Below are 12661 nucleotides of genomic sequence, written 5' to 3' on the forward strand. Positions count from 1 at the left end.
TTACGGTGTTTATATTTCGCAATTCGTGCCCTATACCCGGGTCTGTCGTGACTTTTTAGAATTAAATTAACGTTATTCATGTATTACTGGTAAATTGGAAATTCGTTACCACAAATTACTTAAAACGTTTATTAACTAAAGATGTGACTTCGAAGTTAAACTTATTTGAAACAGGAACATCCTCATTTTTACGGAGATCATGTTTATCGTGCCCGGAAATTTAGAACGGTTCTAGTGAATTAATCGATCCTTTAAACAAATTTATTCTAAAAAGTTACCAATGCAACCCTGTCATTAGATCTTTGAGTATTGTTTTTATTGGTAGTAATATTGATTTTGATATCAGTAAATTATTTGACTGTTTGTGACGTCTTTTTACTAAATCCATTGCCATTGGTTTCTGGATTTGTACTGGTTGATAATTTGTTCTTAGAAGAAGGATTTTTAGTATTAGTAGTTGATGGCTTTAAACTAGCTGTCAATTACTGCAACTTCTCTTAGATCTTTACTTAGAGTCTTTTGGTTGTTACGATGTGCAGGTACAAGTCCACTTATGTTTTTTGTTATATGTATTTCTATTGTTATACATCTGATTAGTTAAGCTTTTTTCAACTGATCTTTATAGTTCCGTTGATTCTTATGTTGTACTGTTATACAGTCGTCCTAGGTTAGAAGCGGGTTGGGATGCCACTAAAATGCCACTAAAATGCGTAATCCCGCCACATTCTGGATGCTATTTTCTTTTTAATTCTTCTAGTGGTTTATATGTGCGATCATTTAGCTTCACAGAAATTGCATATTTTCTCGCATTAGATGTAATTATTTCGACTAGTGAATGAAAGAGGTAAACGTGTGAATCCAAATGAAATTATTGAATCATGATGATCGATAAAAAACATTACGAATATATGACAGAGGCAAATATTTTAAATCTATTATATAAATCTACTCTGCATGTATTAAAATTATAAAATTGTATAGAGTAACCTAAGAGCACCTAAATAAGTTAAATAATTAAAGGGTATATTAACAAAAATCTTGCCAAGTTTTTATTTTATGTAAATAAACTTTTATTATGTTTAATCGAACAAATGGTCATCTGCACTATAACTTAGCCTGTTTCATGTACAACAGATATATCCAGATATTAGCGAATTTGTGTTATCATATGATAGGGCGTGGGACAGTAGGAAGACATCGATCTAGTTAAAGGTATTACACAACTGCCATTAACAAATTAAACTGTCCAAACTAAGAAAACTCTAATTAGTAATCAACGTTTTATGCCATTGATTTAGAATAAATCGTTCACAAAAGTTTGTCATCAAAGATTTTCAAAATCAATTTCTGTCGCAAAGTTTTCTGCTGGACAATTAAAACTTTAACTTGCTAAAGTGTTAGTCGGGTGGATGCGTATGGTATATAGGTACGGTAAGGTAAGTATCATTTCAATTTTATATTACTTGAAATGTATATTTTTTTTTATATCAAAAGCAATATAAGTATATATACATTTTATCTACTTTAAATCAGTGAAAAACGTAGTACACTTTTGTTTACCCATTTTTGAGAACATTAATATCTTTAACAAATGAACAATTATAATGAACCTAATAAATTCTTATTGATAAATAAATATAAGTATATAAACACTTAAAAATAGATAACTATTTTAATATAATTGCAAATACTTAATTTCTTTTGAAAAACAAAACAAAGAAAGGTACGGAAGTCCATAGGGCACCTTAAAAAAAAAAAATTATTTCGTTATCTCAATATATATATCGTTATTTCGATATAATTAAATCGTTATCTCGATATAATTAAATCGTTATCTCGATATATTTATATCGTTATCTCGGTAAATATTTATTTCGTTATCTCGATATAGTTATATCGTTATCTCGATATTTAAATCGTTATATCGATATATTTATTTCATTATCTCGAAATAAATACATCGTTATATCGACATATATGTGGTGTATGGAATGACTGTAACGGGTACATGTCAGTCTGGCAGGTTTCATCTGACCTTGACCTCATTTTCATGGTGCATTGGTTAATGTATTCTTTTTTTTTAAGTCTATTTGTTAAGTACTATAAGCAACAGTTCAACTACAAATGTATATTAGGTGTATGTAATGACTGTAATTGGTACATTTTCTAAGGCAGAAAAATCTTCATAATAATGAAAGAATGTTTTCAAATAAAAATTAAACATGACGACGAATAGTGAATAAAATGAGGATCTACCCAACAAGCGCATGTGAATCAGTCTGCGACATTTCTAAATGATGGCAGAGTTCACCTGACCTCCACCTCATTTAATTGATCAGTGATCAAGGTTAAAGTAACGTGATTAGGTCCGTTTCTCAGATACTATAAGCAGTAGGTCAGCTATATGTGGTGTATGGAATGATTGTAAGGGGTACATGTCAGTATGGCAAAGTTTCATCTGACCTTGACCTCATTTTCACGGTTCATTGGTCAATGTTAAGTTTTTGTGTTTTGGTCTGTTTTTCTAATACTATGAGCCATAGGTCAACTATATTTGGTGTATGTAATGACTGTAAGGTGTACATGTCTGTCTGGCATGTGTCATTTGTCCTTGACCTCATTTTCATGATTCATTGGTCAATGTCAAGGTTTCATGGTTTGGTCTTTTTCTTGTATACTATAAGCAATAGGTCAACTATGTTTGGTGGAAGGAATGATTGTGAGGTGTACATGTCTGTCTGGCAGGGTTCATCTGACCTTGACATCTTTTTCCTGGTTCATTGGTTAGTGTTTAGTTTTCCTGTTTTGTCTCCTTCTTAGATACTATAAGCAATAGTTCAACTTTATTTGATGGATTGAATGATTGTAAGGTGAACATGTCTGTCTGTCATGGTTTATATGACCTTGACCTCATTTTCATAGATCATTGATAATTTTAAGTTTATGTGATACTTGTAGTGAAACTTTATCTGTAGGACTATCAACATTAAACCAATCATGGTTAGTAAAGCAGGCGAGACATTTTAGCGTGTGCACTCTTGTTTAACGAATCCACTCCAAAGTAACAACACTTGTGTAGGAGCTTTATAGTGAACACCTATATTAAGTTTGGTTCGATTCTGATTAGAGATTCTCAAAAAGGGAGACGCAAATGTGGTTTTCCATTGGGTTTCAATGCAAATTTTGACCATCGCTAGTGGCCAGACAGTTTGAATTTCGGATCGGCTCAAAAAGTAACAACCCTTGTTAAGGACTTTGGTAAGAACATATTTACTTATAATTAGATTCAATCAAATCAATTCATTAGTAATAGAAAACACTTGAAAATCGACCAAACAGAATGTTCAAAGTCCCCTGGTGGACGTACCGTAGATACTCGCCTATTAGTCGATCCGACTATAAGTCGGATATCCTTTTCAGCTCCAAATTCTGAGGATTTAGTCTTGACCCTCGTATAAGTCGGACAAAATTGGGACATTTTTTTTGCAGCTGACAGTTACTAAACGCCGGTAAAACCAATGCAAATACAGGAATCATATTCATTTTCTGCATGCATGTTTATTTGATTTGAATTTAGTTGACATTGATAATTTATATAGCTGTTAATAATAAAGATGTATTTATTCCTGTTGTTTTGTTCACCGTTTCATTACAGATTAGCCATGTGTTGTTTACGTAATGCATCAATGAGTTTGTAGGGTATTACTAACAAACTATTGTTTGAGAAAAGCGAACATAAACCAATATGAACCTTAAAAAATTTAAGGTCAATCAAAATTTTTCTGGGCACTCTTAACTCAGTGTTAAAGAAGCATGTAGACTTCATAATTCTTTTTATATTGTGATGATTAAAGGATTAAAAAAATTAAGTGAAGCTAATCTACTTTATATTAAAATAACTCCCAACTCATTAGTGTCATCTGTTTACCTATCACTGATATTTTTCACACCTTTAGTGAATACAACTCTTTGTCTCTTAATTAGGGGTTATCAATGGAAATAATTGGCTTGTCAATTAATTTTGTAATCTTTGTGTTTACCTGAGACATTTTAATGAATAATATTTTGATCTTGGTAATGACAATCAATTTTTTTTTATTATTATTGTATGATTAATAAGTATTGGATTGATATCATAATATCACAATAATGACATAATAACTCCGCTGAATACATCCTTATACATAGTTGGTACATTGTAATCTCGTTTACATTTTTGGTTCTTAGCCCTTTCTTTTGGGTTTCTGCACAAACCATTTGACCATGAAAATCAATACACAAACCGGAAACAGTCGGCAATTCAACACAAATTGTCAGAAAAAGGTTACCAGAGAACAAATAAAACACAAAGACAGTATTGTAGTCATTTATTTTCGCCAAAACTTTTAATTTAGGGATTAATGTAGGTTTGGTAATCACCAACGTAGTTTTTACCAGGAAATTCACTCCTGACCACTTTTCTCGAGCTTGGATTTTTCCTCTGGTCGCTAGATCTCGCTTATAAGTCGGTACCCCTCTCTGGGTTCTGAATTTTACTCCCAAACTTCCGACTTATAAGCGAGTATCTACGGGTACGTTGACAATTACTAATCAGAATCGAACCTAACTTGATATAGGTGTTCACTATATAGCTCCTACACAAGTATCTGAGAAATGGACCTAATCACGTTACTTTAACCTTGATCACTGATCCATGAAATGAGGTGGAGGTCAGGTGAACCCTGCCATCGTTTAGAAATGTCGCAGACTGATTCACATGCGCTTGTTGGGTAGACCCTCATTTTATGTCGCCTGCGCAAGCAGAAGCGACATATAGAGATCACTATTCGTCGTCATGTTTAATTTGTATTTGAAAACATTCTTTCATTATTTCATTTAATTGCACTAATAATAGTGTTATTATAGTTAAAGTTAAATTAAGTATTATAAGAATTAAATACGAAAAATAAAAAGGTGGTGCAGCCCATCGGCACATGTGGGTTAATTAAGCTTATCATAAAAAACACAAGAAGGAAGGTTGTTGATGATATGAATATTTTTCTGCCGTAGAAAATGTACCCATTACATACACCTAATATACATTTGTAGTTGAACTGTTGCTTATAGTACTTAAACGTAGACTAAAAAAAAAGAAGAATACATTAACCAATGCACCATGAAAATGAGGTCAAGGTCAGATGAAACCTGCCAGACTGACATGTACCTGTTACTGTCATTCCATACACCATATATATATCGAGATAACGATGTATTCATATCGAGATAACGAAATAAATATATCGATATAACGATTTAAATATCGATATAACGAGGCAACGAAATAAATAAATCGAGATAACGATGTAATTATATCGAGATAGCGAAATAAATATATCGATATAACGATTTAAATATCGAGATAACGATATAATTATATCGAGATAACGATATGATTATATCGAGATAACGAAATAAATATTTATCGAGATAACGATATTAATATATCGAAATAACGATTTAATTATATCGAAATAACGATATATATATTGACATAACGATTTTTTATTTTAGGTCCCCTATGGCCTTCCGTAGAAAGTTCTTTGGGCGTATCTGTTTTCTGAAATGAAAACAACGTTTGACATCTGCAAATACATAATTGGTTACGAACTGAATAGTACGTACAGTTAGAGAAAAAAAAACTTTTACATTGATAAAACAAATATATATATATATCGTCATGTCAGTTCAAGTAGACGAAGTCTCTCACCACAACATTATTTTAAACAAACACAACCAACATAAAAAAAGTCATATTCCGTACAGGCATTTTCAGAAGTTGGTACTTTCATACTTGAATTCAAAGGAAATTTCAAATTAAACACAAATATGAATTGATGTATGGTTATTTGCCTTATTATTAAATTTATGTAGTTATACTTTTTTCCTCAAGAAAACTCGATAGTTTGTTTTTAATTGGTTGCTTCAAGTAAATTATTTATCAATATGTTTTCCGTAGTCAGTGAGCTAAACGTGATCTTTCTCGAAAAAATCAGGAGATTCCAATACGTATGGATCTGTCATTGAAATCAATTCCTATATGATTGTACATGTTATACATGTGCTCAATATCTATGCTTCTTTGTTGATTGTTAACTATAAAGGTGACAATCGGAAAACCACGGCATCAAAACACGACAATAACATAGCTGTCATATTTGCACGTCCTAACTAACCGCCGTTTGATAAGGGACTCACCGTCTTGAACTTTCGTCGGTGTTTAGTACTTTTATGATTTGTCTTTTTTCCTAACAACGACTATCAAAAAGTATTGATGATGAATAAATATATTCACAGATTTGTAATAACGAGACTTGAAGTTTTTCTATAATCACAAATAATATTTCACATATTACCCGCTCATATCAAAGCTAATACTGATTTAAAACAACTTTTGCATTTTGTTGATTTGCAAAGCAATCCGCTTTAAACTATAATAGTATAATATCTTTCCCTACAAGTGTTAGGAACAAAGATCCAACCCTTGATTGTCCTAGATGCCAAAAACCAACCATGTTTAAAAAAATATATCAAATTATATTAACCATGTTTTACATCAAGCAATTCCTGCAACAAGTCATGAATATAACATGTCATTTATTGATTTTGGTGTGTTTAAGATTTAGTTTAACCACTTGATTATGGACATTTCGTTTTGAATTTTCCTCAGAGTCGGTGTTTTTGTTCATTTCCTTCATACCTGATGTCAATTGACATATGCTTGTCGGGTATAAATACTATGTGTGGATTATGTCTGACAAAATATCGGTGAAAAGAGGAAGGCTTAAACATTTGGACAAAACAAAATCACCAATCGAATAAAAACAGACGACACCATGGTTAAAACGAAAAAGACCCTTTAAAATATTATCACAAATTATCTTGATACACGAACGAAATTGTTATAGTATCAGTGGGGAGTTATCTAATTGGTTATCATACCACATCTTCCTGTTTTGATATTGCGTTTTATCTTTAAAGCTAATTTCCCTTTAACAATGTGATTGGTAGTTAACCTATTAGGAAGTGCGTTTATATTGTGGTCTTATTTAATGGCATTTCACTTTTACTGAATATAGGTTAGAAGACAAGTCTTGTTACATATTTATCTTTAAGCTTTCGATTTCATAGCTATAGGAAATTATATTATTTTCTTTGCACGAAGTAACATTGATCTAGTATCAAACGTAACATATATCATGTATATACCGCATTATGAAACTTATTCTGTCTAGAATAAAGGTTGTCGTGACCAATACATTCTATATATAGATAATGAATAGCTAAGATGATACAGCTTATCTTAATTTTCTTGGAAGATTAAACAGCTGAATAACTGAAGCACGATGCAGACAACGTTAACATAAAATGTCTGTCTCTATGTCAATTGTGCACGAAAAATCTAAAATTAAATTCCAACAACTAACACAATCAGGAAATATATAAACTACCTTAAGCTGTGTCGTGATAATGTCCTCGCTTCTTTTTATAAATGTCGTAGATCAAATTTGCTTATATGTCAAACTATCCAACTGCTTTTCTATTCTGTTTCTCTGCCAAACACGCATAGTTTAGGATTAACCGACTGGCTCGGATATCTTATAACGTCTCTGGTAGGTTGTTGATATGCTGACGACCGCGCTTATGTGTTGATTTAATAAATTCACAAGTAGATATCGAGTCTAACCTAAAGAATTACTTTTATTCTTGTTGTGTCTGCATCAAACAGACATAGCCAGCGCCCTTATAAAACAGGATCACAATATTGTTTACCAGTTATTTATTTTGAAAGGCAATTGGCATTTCTGTGTCCCTGTGTCTGTTTTGACAAGTTATGAAGACATGAGCTTCAGAAATGTTGCACTTTACATGACAAAGTATTATTTTAAAAAGAATTAGAATCTGGGACATTAACAATAATTGGTCTCTATGACACATTTCATTGACTTCCTTGTTGAAAATTTTAACAAGAAACTCGACTTTATAACTTTATTTAATACTTCGTTTTGCGTTTGTTATGCGGCTGTTAATGCGTATTCAAATGATAAACAAGTCATAACTAAAAGTTTGAGGATATTGTGTCCAGATCTCTTAAACTGTCCTAATCATTTAATCACCATCATTCGCCTGAAACAATACAAAGGTCACAAAATAATTTTATCATTTACTTCTTTATATTTTTGATATTGCTACCAAAATTAAGTTTAATAAAAATATCGCATCCCTTTTGATATGAAATCATGGTTGACATACCGGAGGACGCTCACATTTGGTCTCGATGATAAGATTGGAGTTCGTTATATTCAATCAGTTCCTTTTTGTGGTTCTCTTGATTAGCAAATATATGTACTAAAAAAATTGGTTATTCTCTTTACGGATTTGTTTAGAACATTCGAGAAGCATCAAAAATATAATTATATCCTATAAACTTTCTATGGTTTCATTAAAAGCTGCGCAAAGAGTGTCTGAATCAAGGAGGATACTGTTCATGTATTCATGATCTTCGCGAGTACATGTAACACTAATCGAATGATTGAGGAAATGTTGTGTGTTCGGCGAACTTGACCAAGTCTGCATACACTACAAAACTACAAAATGTTCGGAGTAAGAAAAGACAATACTGTGTGCTCAGGTAGCTAGGTCGATCATTTTTTTAATTGACAAGACTCGAAATGATCTCGTACAGCAACTGCAACTGTACTGAACTGTACTCGATTTTGGTCTTGAGTAAATAATTGTAAATGAAATTGATGTTGTACAGGTGGATTATGGTATGGACCAGTCTCGGCAAACTCTTGGTCAGTCTCGATCTGTCTTGACCAGTCTGGACTTATTGTTCGATTTCGGCTTTCGGCTTGCCCTTTTAATTTAGTCTAGACTGGTCTTAATCAGACATCTAACTCAATTATATATTGAATTTACAAAATCTCCGGATACAAGTCTTTTAGAGACCATTTTCGGACCAAATTTATCAAGCTCTAAAGCAGACTTGCCAAGCACTAAATGTACATTATGAATCCTTGCAAAAAAATCGTTCCCATATCCTTGTGTGGCCTTTTGCAAGGCAGAGCAAACTCTGTTCAAATCAAATACACACTCTTTTCAAGTGGCAATCCAAATTTCTCAGACAACCCCTATTTCAGGACTTATTGTATATATTGTTAACTTGTTATCGTCTTAAACATACATGGCAAACATGCAACTGGACTTTAAACAAACAATAAGAAATAACAAATGGTATTTAACGAGAATAATAAATTAACAATAATAAGGTAGAAACTTTAAAAACCCAACATAATTATTCTATTTACTTCGACTTCGCATTGCCCTATCATGTTTCTCAGTCAACTTAAACCAAAAAATGACAAAATAGCTAGGAAACTAATATCCGAGAGACAAAAATATCAATTTTACACTTTAGACATTTAGTTTGGTGTGGGAGTTTCTTAACTTTGATATATGTCCCAAAGAAAAATGTTAATTGGACTTTAGGAACAATTGTGTCTGAATCGTTAATCGTTTTTTTGTCAACTTTACAATTTTGAGAATTCGATGTCAGCTAAAATCATCTCTTTGAGCTGAGTGTACGAATAGGTTAATAAACATTTTTCGGTACTAATCCATATTTCAATAAATCAATCCTTTTGTGTTTCGTATGTTTAAAGAATTCGTCTCTGCTTAAGAACAGAAAGGTACCAATTAAGCTTTGAGACGTCAGATAGTCGAACTCTAGTAACATTGGTTTTAAGCTGACAGCAAGTAAAACTAAAAAAATGAAAACATTGAAATCCCGATCTGCTGTATTTTATAAATTCACATATTATTACTTAACCCGTTAAAATACAACTTTTAGTAAATTGAAAAAATATTTTGTCTCATTTAAAAAAAAGAAGGTCTTGTTATTATATTTGACATATCTCTCGCCGCAATATAACCTTTGTGTGTTGATATGTCGTAAAGCGATCACCTATCAATCAATCATGCTTGTGATATGTTAAACAGTAAATTATTTCGTTTAAAATAAGACCTTTTGTTTTTCATTTTGATTGTTTCACATTATTCATGTTGTGCCCTTTTATATATGGCTATACGGTAAAGGTTTTCCTCAGCGTTGAAGGTCGTGCAATGACGTACAATTGCCTTTGTCTTTTTTATTTGTACTCCGATTGATAATTATCTTATTTGGATCATGCTGCATATCCATTTCTTCTAGTTTAGTCTTAAAAAAAAACCACAAAAAGATAGGACGATTAGATATTTTTTTTTAAAGTTAATTGAATACACATTTCGATCACGTTTTGCCATTTCTATTACTTTTGTACATTATTACTTTACAACCTATCCCATTATTAAACAGATTAGAAGGATCGGTTATCTCGTTACTGATATCATACAGTGCCCTCTAGTTGTTTCCATAAAGTCCTAATTTGGTCTCTTGGTAGATACTTCTCTCATTATAAATCAAACCACATCTTCTGTTTATTGGATTAATCATTTGTAAAAAAAATGACTTCTATGCTAAAATGGCTTATTTTTTTGCCTATAGATTTTAACTACGCAATGTTGAAAACCTTGAACTAATTAAATTCTCCTTTAAACCATTTAACTAATGTAAAATTAATTGTAATTCTCAAGTTACATACTTTTCATTACATTGGAACTTTTTTCTTCTAACAGTCCAATAAATGTCAATCAAAAGTTTAAAAAATATGTCTTTTAATTATTATAATACTTAAAACTTAATCAGACATATACTGATTTGGATATTAAAATCACGTGCATAGGAATAATTGATAAATTCTTGGTCTAATTTAATTATTATAACATATTAAGTCGACAGAGGCGAACACAGCAATTTTTAAATTGAGAATTGTAATAGAAAATGTATCAAAGAGATAACAACCCGAACAATTGGCAGACAACAGTTGAAGGCCATCAATCATGGGTCTTCAACACAGCGAGAAAAATCCAGCACTCGAAGACGGGCTTTTGTTGGCCCTTAAAATATATGTACTAGTTCAGTGAATAGTAGACGTCACACTGAACTCCAAAACATATAAACCAACTACTGTTTAAAAAAAACAAGGCTTACTAATTTGATTATATTTTGGCAAATATCAAAGTGTACGAAAACTACAAAGTAAAGCGTAAGAGAAATACATTTTATTTACATTTGTATTAAACAAAAAGGCTGTTAGAATTAGGCGATGTTGACTGGTACGATTGCCAATGGGACAACACAAGTTTAAATGAAATGATGTTAAAATTGAAAAACATGTCATCAAAAGCAATTATATGATAGTTGACTAATATTTGAGGTGTAATATATAAATTCTTAAATTTGTGTGTACCTCGGCGATAATATATGAATATATAAGATAAATGAACTCATCATAGTTCCTAAATAGTTTATACGCCAGAAACACGTTTCGTTTGCCCAAGAATCACCAGAGACGCTAAGATAAAAAAAGAGTTAGACAGTCAAACAAGTACAAAGTTCAAGATCTTTGAGAACCTAAAACCCAAAACGCTGTGCCAAATACGGATAAGGTTATTTATGCCTGGGATAAATATCCTCAGTATTATGAAAAATCATACTTTTGCCAATAGTTAATTTATAAAAATGTAAATTGATATTTGTGTCATCAACGAACTGCTGACCTCTGGGCTAGTGAAACCCTCGGGGACGAAACGTCCACAATTAGTTTTATCGACTAAGTTGTGTAAATAGTTATCAAAGGTATCAGGCTTTTAATTTGATACGTCAGTCGCGCGTTTCGACTACATAAGACTCATCAGTGACGCTCAGATCAAACTATTTTGAAAGTCGAACAAGTATAAAATTGAAGAGCATTGAGGACACAAAAACCCAAAAAAAGCTGTGCCAAATACGGCTAAGGTAATCCATGCCTTGGATTAGAACTTTATTACTATTTCTAAAATGTCATACTTTTGAAAAAAGTGCATTCATAAAATCAAATGGCTATATCCTTGAAATTCATGCCAACACCGAATTGTTGACTACTGGGCGGGCAAGAAACGTCCACCAGCAGTGTCATCGACCAAATAGTGTAAATAGTTATCAAAGGTACCAGGCTTATAATTTGGTAGCCAGACGCGCGTGTCGACTACATACAGTGTAAGACTCACCAGTGACGCGCAGATCAAAATCGTTACACAGCCAAACAAGTGTAAAGTGAAAGACCCAAAATTCCAAAGAAGTTGTTCCAAATCTGCCCTGTGTTAAAAAAATATCCTTATTATTTCTTACAGTTCATTTTTTTTTGCAAACGGCCGTTAGTTTATAAAAGTGACCATATGATTTATATTCATGTCAGCATCGAAGTGCTGACTACTGTGTCGGTAATATCCCAAAATGCAGAAGAGTTTTAAGGACATACATAAGTCGTATATATATAAAGCAAACTTTAAGTTGTAATTTTCTCTCTTAATATTCTGCATGCGTAAAAGTCAACATATGTCTTTCTTTGTAATGTTCCCCTTGATCTTAGAGTATACCTTAGCCGTATTTAGCACAACTTTTTGGAATTATAGGTCATGAATGCTCTTTAAATTTGTACCTGTTCATCTTTATATCTATTTTGATATGAGTGTCACTGATGAG

At 32.0% G+C, this 12661-nt stretch overlaps 1 protein-coding gene across 1 annotated transcript in view; it reads left to right on the plus strand.

The window, feature by feature from the left end:
- Positions 1 to 1334: 1334 nt before the first annotated feature.
- Positions 1335 to 12661, plus strand: part of LOC134686205 (con-Ins Im1-like) — a 41481-nt gene continuing 30154 nt past the window's right edge. The window contains exon 1 of the mRNA XM_063545882.1: positions 1335 to 1436. The gene's annotated coding sequence lies outside the window, so the exon portion shown is untranslated. The remainder of the gene's footprint in view (positions 1437 to 12661) is intronic.

The sequence above is a fragment of the Mytilus trossulus genome, chromosome 10 (assembly GCF_036588685.1).
Source record: "Mytilus trossulus isolate FHL-02 chromosome 10, PNRI_Mtr1.1.1.hap1, whole genome shotgun sequence".
Taxonomy (NCBI): domain Eukaryota; kingdom Metazoa; phylum Mollusca; class Bivalvia; order Mytilida; family Mytilidae; genus Mytilus; species Mytilus trossulus.